The 12,536-nt window shown below is 37.9% G+C and overlaps 1 protein-coding gene and 1 pseudogene across 3 annotated transcripts in view; both read left to right on the forward strand.

Moving 5' to 3' along the window:
* CDK19 (cyclin dependent kinase 19) overlaps window positions 1-12,536 on the forward strand; it is a 165,986-nt gene that overhangs the window by 79,775 nt on the left and 73,675 nt on the right. The window lies entirely within an intron of this gene.
* Window positions 10,308-11,155, forward strand: LOC113927061 (annotated as a pseudogene). The gene is made up of 2 exons (XR_003521492.1): window positions 10,308-10,358; window positions 10,482-11,155. The product of XR_003521492.1 is annotated as an ATP synthase subunit O, mitochondrial-like (transcript).

Genomic DNA, 12,536 nt, shown 5'->3' on the forward strand with positions numbered 1-12,536 from the left:
AGTGCTACAAGGTTTTGAATGAATACATTCTGAAAGAATAGTAGAGTAAGTGGAGTGATGCCACTTTGGACATGGTATTCTCAAAGTTTCATAGATAATATTAGTATTAGTATTAGATTAGTATTAATCACAACTCAGCCAAGAATCTTTTATATCTAAGTTGACTTGTATAATGTGTTTTGAGATCCCTCATGAAAAATTGTCTTATATAACATAATTCTATTTTATATGATTCCACCTTTCCTACTTATTGAAAAGTTCATATTATTTAAACTCAGTATTATATTGTTGACCTGTTCAGATGTGCCATGTAGTAGTGGCTATCCTTTCTAGCTTGATATTTTAGGGAAAAAATGGCATCCAGTTTAATTTATGTGAGAGTACCTTGTAAACTTTATGGTTTTATGCTAATGCAAAGTATTATTGTTATTAACCCTTCCATATATTCCATGCTACTCTTTAGAATCTAGAAGTAAATATTCTTTGTTCTGTAGCAAAAAGATCACCATCAGTGGACTTTTTTCCTCCTAAGTCTTTGTCTTAGGGGTCTGAGGAGCTTCATTCTCTGTAGGCAAGGGATATTTTGGAATTATAGTGTTCTTTCCTTCCCACTTTAATTATGGTGTGTTTGCTATAAACAAAAGTATAGTTCTTGGGGTACCTGGGTGGCTCAGTCAGTTAAGCGTCTGCCTTTGGCTCAGGTCATGATCCCAGGGTCCTGGGATCGAGTCCCACATCAGGCTCCCTGCTCAGCGGGGAGTCTGCTTCTCCCTCTCCCTGTGCTGCTCCCCCTGCTTGTGCTCTCTGTCAAATAAATAAATAAATAAATAAAATCTTAAAAAAAACCCATAGTTCTTTATTAACATAGATAAAATAAACTTAATCCAGTAGTTTAAAACATTTTTCTCAATTACCCAGTAAAGATAAGATTTAAGGGAAAACCCCACTTAAGTATCTATAATTAGGTAGGGAATATTTTCAGGCCATACCTGTTATCAGTTATTACTTAATCAATTCCCCCTGCCTCATTTTCTCCAGGCTTGAGTTGTGAGAACACTTATACTTTGATTCTGAGGGCTTTCCAGAATTATGAATGGGGGAATGGCCCTTTAATAGTTTCCACTCACATCTGAGTCCTTTCCTTCTTTAACTCTTGGAAGAAGGACCTGATTATAGCTGTTGACTCAAGGCACCTGGGATTATTAGGCTTTCTCTTACAGTCTCCTATTATCTCCTAAAGTGTCTCCTGATACTTTCCCTACAAGTACAGAAAGAAAAAGGCATATGAAACTCTGTTGCAGCATGATTAATAATGGTTTTATTATTGGGTGCTCTTTTCAGTATTGGTTGAAATATTAGGGTACTCTTCCCCCCTTTTTTTCCTTAGTTTTTCTTTACTTCATTGTTCTTTGAAGCTACTGGTGTTTTAAAATGATATTAAAATATTGTTCCCATAGCAACATCTTACCGATTTCTTATGGCAAGCACTGCATCTTTCACAAGTTGGGTTGAAAAAGAGAAATGCTTTCAGGAAGAGTTTATTTATAAAATCAAGCCAACAGAACATAACTTGTTTATTTTTAAGAAAGCATTTTTAAGCAGACTGTAACAGAGGATTTTACACATCGAGGTAATGTGAGCTTCCCAGTGAATTTCTTGCTTATGTAAAAGTTCATTTTTGAATTTGTATTAAATTGACATTTTCCCCTCATAATAAGATTTGAACAGCTTAAATAAAAATGGAAATCCTGCCAAATTTCACTTAAATAATTTGTAAGTTCTGCTTAAATGCAATACCTGTACACAGAAGTTTGTAGGCTGCTTATAAGACTGTTAGAGCAGGGCACCTAGGTGGCTCAGTCTGTTAAGTGCCTGCCTTTGGCTCAGGTCATGCTTCTGGGGTCAGGTCATGTCCCAGAATCCTGGGATCGAGCCCCGCATTGGACTCCTTGCTCAGCAAGGGGGAGCCTACTTCCCCCTCTCCCTCTCCTGCTTCCCCTGCTTGTGCTCTCTTTCTCTCTCTGTCAAATAAATAAATAAAATCTTAAAAAAAAAAAAAGAGCAAAGAGCAATGCTCATAATACTCTTGTAATGATTTTCCAACCTCTTAGGCTGCGTGGTGGATTTTGTTCAGGATCTGTTCCTCTGATTTCTTTGCTTTTTTGCTTTTTGTTTTTGTGGGTTTTTTTGGTCTACTCATTTGTAAAATCAGTGTCAAGTAATTTTAAATCTTTCTACATTTAAATTTTATAAGTTGTATCATCCATTTTAAGCTGCTTCTTACTATCTGTTGGCTTTTAGTAATACTCAGGTTCATCTTAGAATTTAATTCATTATTTTTTCAAGGAGGTTTAGGGAAGACATTATATTTATAACAAATTATTAAACCATATTTTCCTCTTCTGTTTACTTTAGTTTTCTTCTTTTTAAAAGTTTTTATTTAAATTCCCATTAGTTAGCATGCAATGTAATGTTAGTTTCAGGTATACAATATAGTGATTCAACAATTCCATATATCAGCTGGTGCTCATCACAGCAAGTGCACTCCCTAATCCCCATCCCATCTATAACCCATCCTCTCCCCCCCAACCCCCCCCCCCCCCCGTAACCATCATTTTTTTCTCCACAGTTAAGAGTCTGTTTCTTGGTTTGTCTTTCTCTTTTTTTCTTTTGCTCATTTGTTTTGTTTGTTAAATTCCACATATGAGTGAAATCATATGGTATTTGTCTTTCTCTGACTTATTTCATTTAGCATAATAATCTCTAATTACTTTAGTTTTCTTACTCTGAATTTGGTTTAATTCCTATTAACTCAGACTTTCTGTCTTTTTCACACTTCCAAAAGCATATGTTCTAGTTTGGCTAGCATGCTCTTTCCTTTCCATTCTCTTGCTGGAATTTTTGAAGGCTATGTATCCATAAGAAATCCTTTGAAGTTGCCATAGTTTATATTTTTTGGAGTTATATATATATTTATGGTGGTGGTATTTAATGTACTTTAATTACTGGTTCATTCAGTAAATTCCAGATGTGGAGATATAATAGTGAAAAAAATACCGACATTAATAATTCTGTCCCAGGGCACCCGGGTGGCTCAGTCGTTAAGCGTCTGCTTTCGGCTCAGGTCATGATCCCTGCGTCTTGGGATCGAGTCCCACGTCAGGCTCCCTGCTCGGCGGGAAGCCTGCTTCTCCCTCTCCCACTCCCCCTGCTTGTGTTCTCTCTCTCACTGTCTTCCTCTCTGTCAAAAAATAAATAAAATCTTTAAAAAAAAAATTCTGTCCCAATGGAGCTTACAGAGTGGATATCAGCTGAAGATTTAACTATTTTTTAAACATTTTAAAATTTAAATTCAATTAATTAACATATAATGTATTATTGGTTTCAGAGGTATAGGCCTGTGATTCATCAGTCTTATTTAATACCCAGTGCTCATTACATCACATGCCCTCCTTAATGTCCATCACCCAGTTACCCCATCCCTCCACTCCCCACCCAAGACTTAACTATTTTGAATGCTTTTGGGAACACCCTTTGCATTTGTTCATTTGGCTCTTTTCATCTCTATATTCATAGTGCCAGTTTGAAAGACCCCACTGGCTGATACCTTCTCCATTTCTGTATAATTTAGAATTCTGGGTGACTTTGTATATTTCATTTTCCAGCTAGATGTCTATATATTAATACTTTCTGGTTGTTGCACTATAGTTTCAGTTATATTTAATTTAGGCACAGAAAACAAAACTTAATCTTACCTAGGTATATATCTTCTCTAATGTATTTTTTTTGTAATAGCTCAAGATTTACCCAGCTGGATTACCAAATCTTGTTAATTTTTCTTTCAAAAAGTTTTTCATCTTTAGCTTTTCTATTTTTATTTTCATCGCTTTTGTCTAAGCCATCTTTGTGCCTAAACTTTAGCAACAGTATTCTCTCTTTCCTTGCCTCTCCTGGCCCAAACATAGCCACCAGATTGGTCTTCTTAAACTATAGATGTGATCTTGGGAGTTCCCTGCTCCACAGTGTTTCTAGCTAGAACAAGAACCATACACTAAGATTTGGGGAGGGTAGGGATGGTGGGCAACCCAACCTTGGTGTCCCTGGGGATCAGCAGGGCAGTGGTAAGTCATGCTTTTTCACTCCTCACCAGGTTATGTACGTTTGTTGATATATATGTTTTTTTCTTCATTTTTATTTCCAGACTATAGAAGAGATAAAAAGAATCTTCTGAATAATCATGCTAGACAGTTTATTTCAGATCCAGTTTCTATTGCCTTGAGTCCTTGTTTGCACTTTAGTAAGATTTCATCTACTTTGTTGCATTTATAATGGCTGGTTTGGGTTATTCTCCTTTAAAACTAGTTTGTTCAGATGTTTGTATGTTTTCCAGGCTCTTAGCTTGTGCAGTAAATGATCATTATCAATTGTAGACTACATACAGAAGACATATTAGGTATTGTTGGACTGTGTTAATCATTCTTTCTAAATAGTGGGAAGAGAATATTCTTCTAATTCTCACAAAGGAAAGGAAATCACAGTTTAGATAAGCAGTTTATCTAGCCTATGAGCCTGTTCATAACATTTCTGTGGGACTTAAGAGTTAAAGTATAAAAGAACTTTAATATATTTGTGAAAATCAGGGGTGGTTAGTACAAGTTTCGATTTATTTATTTAAAAGTTTTGATGGTAGACAAAGAGAAAACCCAGGTATAATTTTATCACATTTTCCCCAGTCTTTCATAGATAAGAAGACTCACTTTGTTTAGGTTAAAAAACATGCAAGTTTAGAAATGAGATTAACTTTTTCCCCTCTGAGATCCAGTTAGGATTGTTGCCTAATACCTATTACAAAACTTAGTAGCATAAAACACACTTTTTATTATGCATGTAGATTCTGTGAGTTGGGAACTCCAAAAGGGCACACTGGGGATAGTTTTCTCAGCTCTTATGATGATGCGTGTTGCAGTTGGGAAAACCTGAAGGTTGCGATCAACTGTTAGGGGATGGAATAATTTGGATAATTATTTCATAATTTGAAGGTTTGTCACCACCATCTCTGGCATCGGGGCTGGGAAGACTTGAAGAGTCTAGGACCATTGACCAGAGTGCCTGTACATGTGGTCTTGCTTCTGTGCAACATGGTGGTTTCAGCATAGATCCAATTGAAGTGTTAATGTGAATGAGGAGAAAGTTGGATTGTTTTGTTTTTTAATAAAGCCTCACAAGCTATGTATGTCACATTTGCTGCATTTTGTTGGTTATAAATATGTGCATATGCACACCCAGATAGACTTCACCTCATGCTGGGAGGGTGGCAAATTCTAGAAAAGCATTTGGTACCGGAGATACTATTATGGCCATCTTTGGAAAATACATCCTGCCGCAATAGTCAAGTCCAATATTTGCTAATATTTTTTCATTTCAAATGCATGTTTATAATGACTTTAGAGTTAAAAGATCAAGAATTCTTTACCTGTGTACGTGAAGGGAGTTCAGGACTTTAGGAGTCTATGAACTGAAGGTTCACAAAAAAAAGGTTTAAAAAAGTATCTATTACTTTGACAATTGGCTGTTTCAAAACATTTTTCATCCCCCTTAAAGTCAAAATTGCTTAGGTGTTTTTTTCTTTCTCTTTAAACTGGTGTGGTGGACCACTGGTGTATCTAGTTAGATTATGTTCAGTTTTCATTGTTGCTGCATGTGGAGACAATGTCAGTTTCCCATTGATAAGAATCAATGAAAACCAGGGGCACCTGGGTGGCTCAGTTGGTTAAGCCACTGACTGCCTTCGGCTCAGGTTGTGATCCCGGGGTCCTGGGATTGAGCCCTGCATCCTCCCTGCTCAGCAGGGGGCCTGCTTCTCCCTTTCCCTCTGCCGCTCCCACTGCTTGTGCTCTCCTGCTCTCTCTCTCTGTCAAATAAATGAAATCTTAAAAAAAAAAAATCAATGAAAACTGGGGGCACCTGGGTGGCTCAGTCAGTTAAACGTCTGCCTTCAGCTCAGGTTGCAATCCCAGGAGGGTTCTGGGATCGGACTCCCTGCTCGGCTGGGAGTCTGCTTGCCCCTCTCCTCCCCGCTCGTGCTCTCTCTTGCTATCTCTCTCAAATAAATAAAATATATTTAAAAAAAGAATCAATGAAAATTTACCATGCTCTCTGTATTGATACAGAGGCTACATAAGAATTAAAAAGACAAGGAAGGAAAAAAAGAGACAAGAAAAAGAAAGTAGAACAAAACTGTGTCCTTTGATCTTATTCTAAAGACTGTGCAGAGATACAAAGTCTTGCTTTTTCTCTGGCAAGATTCTTGCTGATGGAAGCCTGAAGCCAACAGAGCTGAAGAAGCCTCTATGTCTGCCCAGCCAGAAAACATACTGGATAGTGTGAATTCTTTTTTGACAAGAAGGTGGCTTTTTTGAAAAGGCTTGAACCTTACCGAAATTTGGATTTGCCCCAGCACCAAAAAGCCTTATCTTATAAAATCTGGTAAGCGAAAGTAGTGATGTGATTGGAGAGGCCTTAGTGAAGCTCTCTGAACTCCTGATGGTTTGTGACCAGGAGCCAAACCCTGAAGGCCTCTTTTAGATGACATTCTTCTAGAATGGTTGATGTTTTTTCCTTGTTTTCTCTCAAATCAAGGTTTTAAAGGAATTGGCAGTTAGCCATTTTCTTTGAGCATGTAACCAAGTGAAATTCTGATGTTTCCTTAGTAAAGATAGTTCCTCTTTTGTGCCCTTTAAGAGCGTGCTGACGCCATTAAGATTCTTGTTTTGTGAACCCATTTTGGACACTGGAAAGACCATTGAGAGAGAAAACAGTGAAAAGTGGCTTGCCATCAAAACTGATGGCATACCTGGTAATACATCTGGTTTTGCTGTTTTGATGAAGAAGGAAGCTCCATAGGTCTCTATGAATCATTGCTTTTACATTGGCATCAAAGACTCTGCCAAAGATCATGAAAGAAGTCTTGTCCGATGTCTTGAAAGTCACACTTTATCCCAATCAGGGCCTTGAATTACTGCCTTGTCTAGAGCTTCTCTTGCGAGATGGGAGTGGAATATAAGGTTGTTTTCTATTGCAGAGAAGTTCATTGATTCTCCAAAGAGTAAGTCTCAAACCACTGGGGAATTCTGATTCCATTTGCTGTTACATAACTTTGTGAATCAGAGTTTCCAGAACACTTGTAGCAATCTATTGGATTGTTAAAACCACTGGCATGTTAAAAACCATTCTGCTTATTATTTTAGCTCTTTATTCAAGAGAAACGCTAGCATTCTTCTAATTGAAATTTATTTTTGTGGAATTAATTTTAATTTTTTCTTTTAAGTTTAATATCCTTTCCTTTCTAATCTAAGCATCCTTTTTAAGTTTGGAGAGTTTACTCTGTTTACATTAATGTGTTTATTCATGTATTTTGCTTTATTTCTAATTTTCGTGTTTTCTATGTCTCATGCTTTGATTTTTTTTTTTTCCCCCCTTCTTTTCTGGCTCCTAAAGTATTGGTTGAGTTTCCTTTATTTCCCTTTTTTCTAAACTTCTGGTTTGAAAATCACATTTTTTTCTAATTTAGCAATTATTCTAATATTTTTACATGCATATTTGACTTAAATTCTCAAATTTACCCCATTTCCTCCAAGTGGTAGGACTTAAATCTCTTTAACTCAGCTTACTCTCTCCTGTTACTTTTACTATTTTTGTTCTACCTTGATTTTACTTAACCTCCCCTCTCCCCACCCCCAACTTTGTATATTTTAGGTTTCTTTATAGTCAAGACTTATTTAGATTTACTTATTATTATTATTATATTATGATTCTTTTTTGCATACACTCCTTATTGGGGTATATTTCTAGTGGTTCTTTCAGCAAGGGCTTGTTTAACCAGTTTTTTTTTTGTCTTTGGCTGAAAATGTCTGTCTTGCCCTCACTTTTGAAATATCATTAGGTAGATATAGAATTAAATATTAGTTTTTTTCAGCACTTTGAAGATTTCTCCATGGTCCCCTGGCCCTGATTCCTCCTGATGTCATGTCTGCGTCGGCATAATGGTCTCGCCTTTCTGGGTAATCCGTTTTCTCTCTGATTTTAAGGTTTTCCCTTTGCCTTTGACGTGTTCTGCATACTGCACAATGCAAGGACCAGGATATACAGCAAACTTCTTTACTGCTTCCCCAGCCAGAGGATAGAGTTTGTGGTCCTTTTTTCACTGATTTCTTACTGTAACACCTCCTGGGCTCAGGGTTCTGTGGAGGGGCTTGTCCCAGTACCCCAGTCTTAGATACTGAAGATGTCGTCTTCCATTTTCCAGTGGGGATTTAGGACCTCAGCTCCTAGGGCCTGTATCCAGGTTGCAAATCTCCGTGGGCTTTATACATCAGTTTATTCTTTTGGCTCTGATTCGATTTTTCTCTTTGTTCCTGGCACCTGGGAATCTTCTTTTTTGTCTTTTTGGATTCTCCATTTAACATGTGTTTAAGAGTAGGAAACAAAAAAATGAGAGTCTTGAAAACAGGAGATTTACTTTTCTACCTCAGGAGATTTCCAGAGTGCTATTCTTTTTTTTTTTTTTTTTTTTAAGATTTTATTTATTTATTTGACAGAGAGAGACACAGCAAGAGAGGGAACACAAGCGGTGGGGAGTGGGAGAGGGAGAAGCAGGCTTCCTGCTGAGCAGGGAGCCTGATGCGGGTCTTGATCCCAGGACCCTGGGACCATGACCTGAGCCAAAGGCAGATGCTTAACCGACTGAGCCACCCAGGCACGCTTCCAGAGTGCTGTTCTTAATGTTAGTTGAAGTGTTTAATAATGTCCAGAGCTCTGAGTTCTTATTGACTGATTGACTGACTGCTTTATTTGACCAAGAAATTAAAAGTGACATTTTGTTATATACACAGCCCCTGTGGACTGATACCCTTGAGCTCCTGTTTCCTGTTTAACCTGAGTCTATCAAAGCCTGCAACCACCCTAGGCATGACTAACGATCTTGGAAGATTTTTTAAAAATACTTCTTTAAATGAATCTTTCTATAGAAAGGCTCTTTGCCATAATCTAAGGTAGTGGTTTTCAGAGTATGGTTCCTAGATCCTCAGTACCAGCATTATGTGCGATTATGTAGTATACATTGTTCCCTTGTAGATATTAGATATTCTTCTTTGTCATGCGTTTTTTAAAAAAAAGATTTTATTTATTTATTAGAGAGACAGAGGATAGCAAGAGAGAGCGCAAGCAGGGAGGAAAGGGAGAAGCAGGCTCCCCGCTGAGGGCTCTATCCCAGGACACTGGAATCATGACCTGAGCCGAAGGCAAACACTCAACTGAGTGAGCCACCCAGGTGCTCCTGTCATGCTTTTTAAATTAAAGTTTGATAAAATATTTGGATTGGCACTTTGTTTTTGTTTTTTTAAAGATTTTATTTATTTATTTGACAGAGAGAGAGAGAGCCAGAGCAGGAACACAACAAGCAGGGGGAGTGGGAGAGGGAGAAGCAGGCTTCCTGCAGAGCAGGGAGCTCAATGTGGGGCTCAATCCCAGGACCCTGGGATCATGATCTGAGCCGAAGGCAGACGCTTAATGACTGAGCCACCCAGGCGCTCTGGCACTTTGTTCTTAATTTAATTTATTTAATTAATCTCTACACCCAACGTGGGGTTCAAACTCATGACCCCAAGATCAAGAGTTGCATGTTCTTCTGACTGAGCCAGCCAGGTGCCCCAAAGTTTGATAAAACGTTTGAACTAATAGGTGGTCCAGTGATGGGTACTTTTTATAAATAAAGTATGAATTTTATGGCTTGATTTTTTTTTTTATACAGAGAGTACTTATTAATTCTGTGGTATAAATCATGTTAAATACTCTGATAAAAATGATACATATGTTGGTATATCTATGATTTCCTTATACTTGAGCATTCTTTATTTAAAAAAAAGTTTTTAAAAGTTGAGTGTTAGATGTGGAATGAAGGAAGTGTTTTATATCTGTAAATTAATTGCCTTATCTTTTTTTCATAATCTGCCCACCCCAAAGCTCAGAAAAGTCACAGTATTATTATGTAACTCCTTTTAATGATCCCCATGGATTTAAAACACAATTGGCATTGTTACACTTCCTTCCACAGAGAAAATGTATGCTTTTTAAATAAATGTAATATGCTTTTGTTCATGAAGAATGTCATTGAGTAGTGCCAACTATTTTAGGATACTAAAATAAAAATATTTACAATCCAAAAATACTTTAAGATTATTCTTAGAAAGATGTTCCATTGTTTTTAGTCTATTACTTAATCTTATAAAAGTGCTGTGAAAGGGGAGGAGATGGCCGTCCCAGCAGTGTCCAGGCTGTCCCGGCAGCTCAGCCAGTAAGGGGTAGGTAGAGCTGAGGTTCGAACCCACACAGTCACATAGAAGATGGAGTTGGACGGAAAATTCGTGCTCTTTATGCTACATATCAACACTATGCTTTGCATATCATGACACCTTGCAACTTAGGTGCGATGCTTAAGTATGACTGTGGTCAGGCTGTTTTCCAAGTTTGTGCGGCCACCTGTTCAGGTATATGGTATCAAAGGTCGCTATGCCACTGCTCTTTATTCTGCTGCATCTAAACAGAATAAACTGGAACAAGTAGAGAAAGAATTGTTGAGAGTAGCGCAAATCTTGAAGGAACCCAAAATGGCTGCTTCCATTATGAATCCCTATATAAAGCATTCCGTGAAAGTGAAAAGCCATGACATGAGCACAAAAGAGAGGTTCTTTCCTCTCACATCCAACCTGATCAATTTGCTTGCTGAGAATGGTCGCTTGGACAATACCCCTGGAGTCATTTCTGCCTTTTTGACCATGATGAGCATCCACTGTGGAGAAGTACTGTGCACAGTGACCACTGCATCTCCTTTAGATGAAGCCACTCTTCCTGAATTAAAAACGGTCCTGAAGAGCTTCCTAAGTAAAGGCCAAGTCTTGAAATTGGAAGTTAAGACTGACCCATCAATCATGGGTGGAATGATTGTCCGTATTGGAGAGAGATACGCTGATATGTCTGCGAAAACCAAGATTCAGAAGCTCAGCAGGGCCATGCGGGAAGTTTTCTGAAAGTGTTGATTTTCTGTCAGTGAAAATTCCTAAACTTGGAGCAACAATAAAATGCTTCCTAAACAGAAAAAAAAAGTGCTATGAAAAGCAAACTACATGACATTTCAGAGGTCAGAGATTTGATTAGATCATTTAAATAAAGTTTTTGCCAAGGAACTGAACACATGAAATGAGTGGTAGCATCATTGTGAAGATTTTCAATACTCATGAGACTTATAATTAAGTACTTTATTTTTTTTAAAATACTTTATTTGAGAGAGAGAGAGAGAGCACAAGCAGCGGGGAGGGCAGAGGGAGAGGGAGAAGCAGACTCCCCGCTGAGCAGGGAGCCCGACGTGGGACTCGATCCCAGGACCCTGGGATCACAACCCGAGCCGAAGGCAGACTCTTAACTGACTGAGGCGCCCTAATTGAGTACTTTAAACAAAGCCCACACTGTGCCTTGTATATAGGAGTGTTCAGAAAATGTTGGCTGAGTTTAAATGACCAAGTTAATCTTGACCTGTTAACCTAGTAGCATAATGTTCTCTTTTTCACTTAGTAAGCTACTCTTAGATACATTAGATATTGTGAACTGGCCCTCAGTGCCCTAGAAGGTAATTGTAAGATGTAAACATGGAGGACAGTGAAGAAAATATTAAATATTAGAGGAAAATATTAAGTCTTAGAGGAAAATATCCTACTAAGTATTGATAAAACCAGTCTATAGACATGAAGTTTTTTTTTTTTTTTAAGATTTTATTTATTTATTTGACAGAGAGGGACACAGTGAGAGAGGGAACACAAGCAGGGGGAGTGGGAGAGGGAGAAGCAGGCTTCCCACGGAGCAGGGAGCCCGATGCGGGGCTCGATCCCAGGACCCTGGGATCATGACGTGAGCTGAAGGCAGACGCTTAACGACTGAGCCACCCAGGCGCCCCTAGACATGAAGAATTAAAGAAAAGATAGTTGTTTAATAGATTTAAAGATGAATATTCACCAACAAAAGACGATCTAATTTAAAAAGGGACAAAGGACTTGAATAGACATTTCTCCCAGGAAGGTATTCAGATAGCCAATAAGCACATGAATAGATTTTCAACATCATTAGTTATTAAGGAACTTAAAACCCACAGTGAGATACCACTTCTCATCCATTAGAATGGCAATAATAATAATAATAAAAGGAAAATATCAACTGTTGATGATAATGTGGAGAATTTGAACCCTCATACATTGCTGGTAGAAATGTAAAATAATGTAGATGCTGTGAAAAATATTTTTGTGGTTCTTCAATAAGTTAGACATAGAACTCCCATCTGACCCAGCAACTCTGCTCCTAGGTAAATACCCAAGAGAACTGAAAACAGGTGCACAAATGTTTATAGTAGCACTATTCGTAATAGCCAAAAAAGAGAAACAACCCAGATGTCTATCAGCTGATAAGTGGATAACCAAATGTGGTATATCCAT

Source organism: Zalophus californianus, chromosome 7 (genome assembly GCF_009762305.2).
Source record: "Zalophus californianus isolate mZalCal1 chromosome 7, mZalCal1.pri.v2, whole genome shotgun sequence".
NCBI lineage: Eukaryota > Metazoa > Chordata > Mammalia > Carnivora > Otariidae > Zalophus > Zalophus californianus.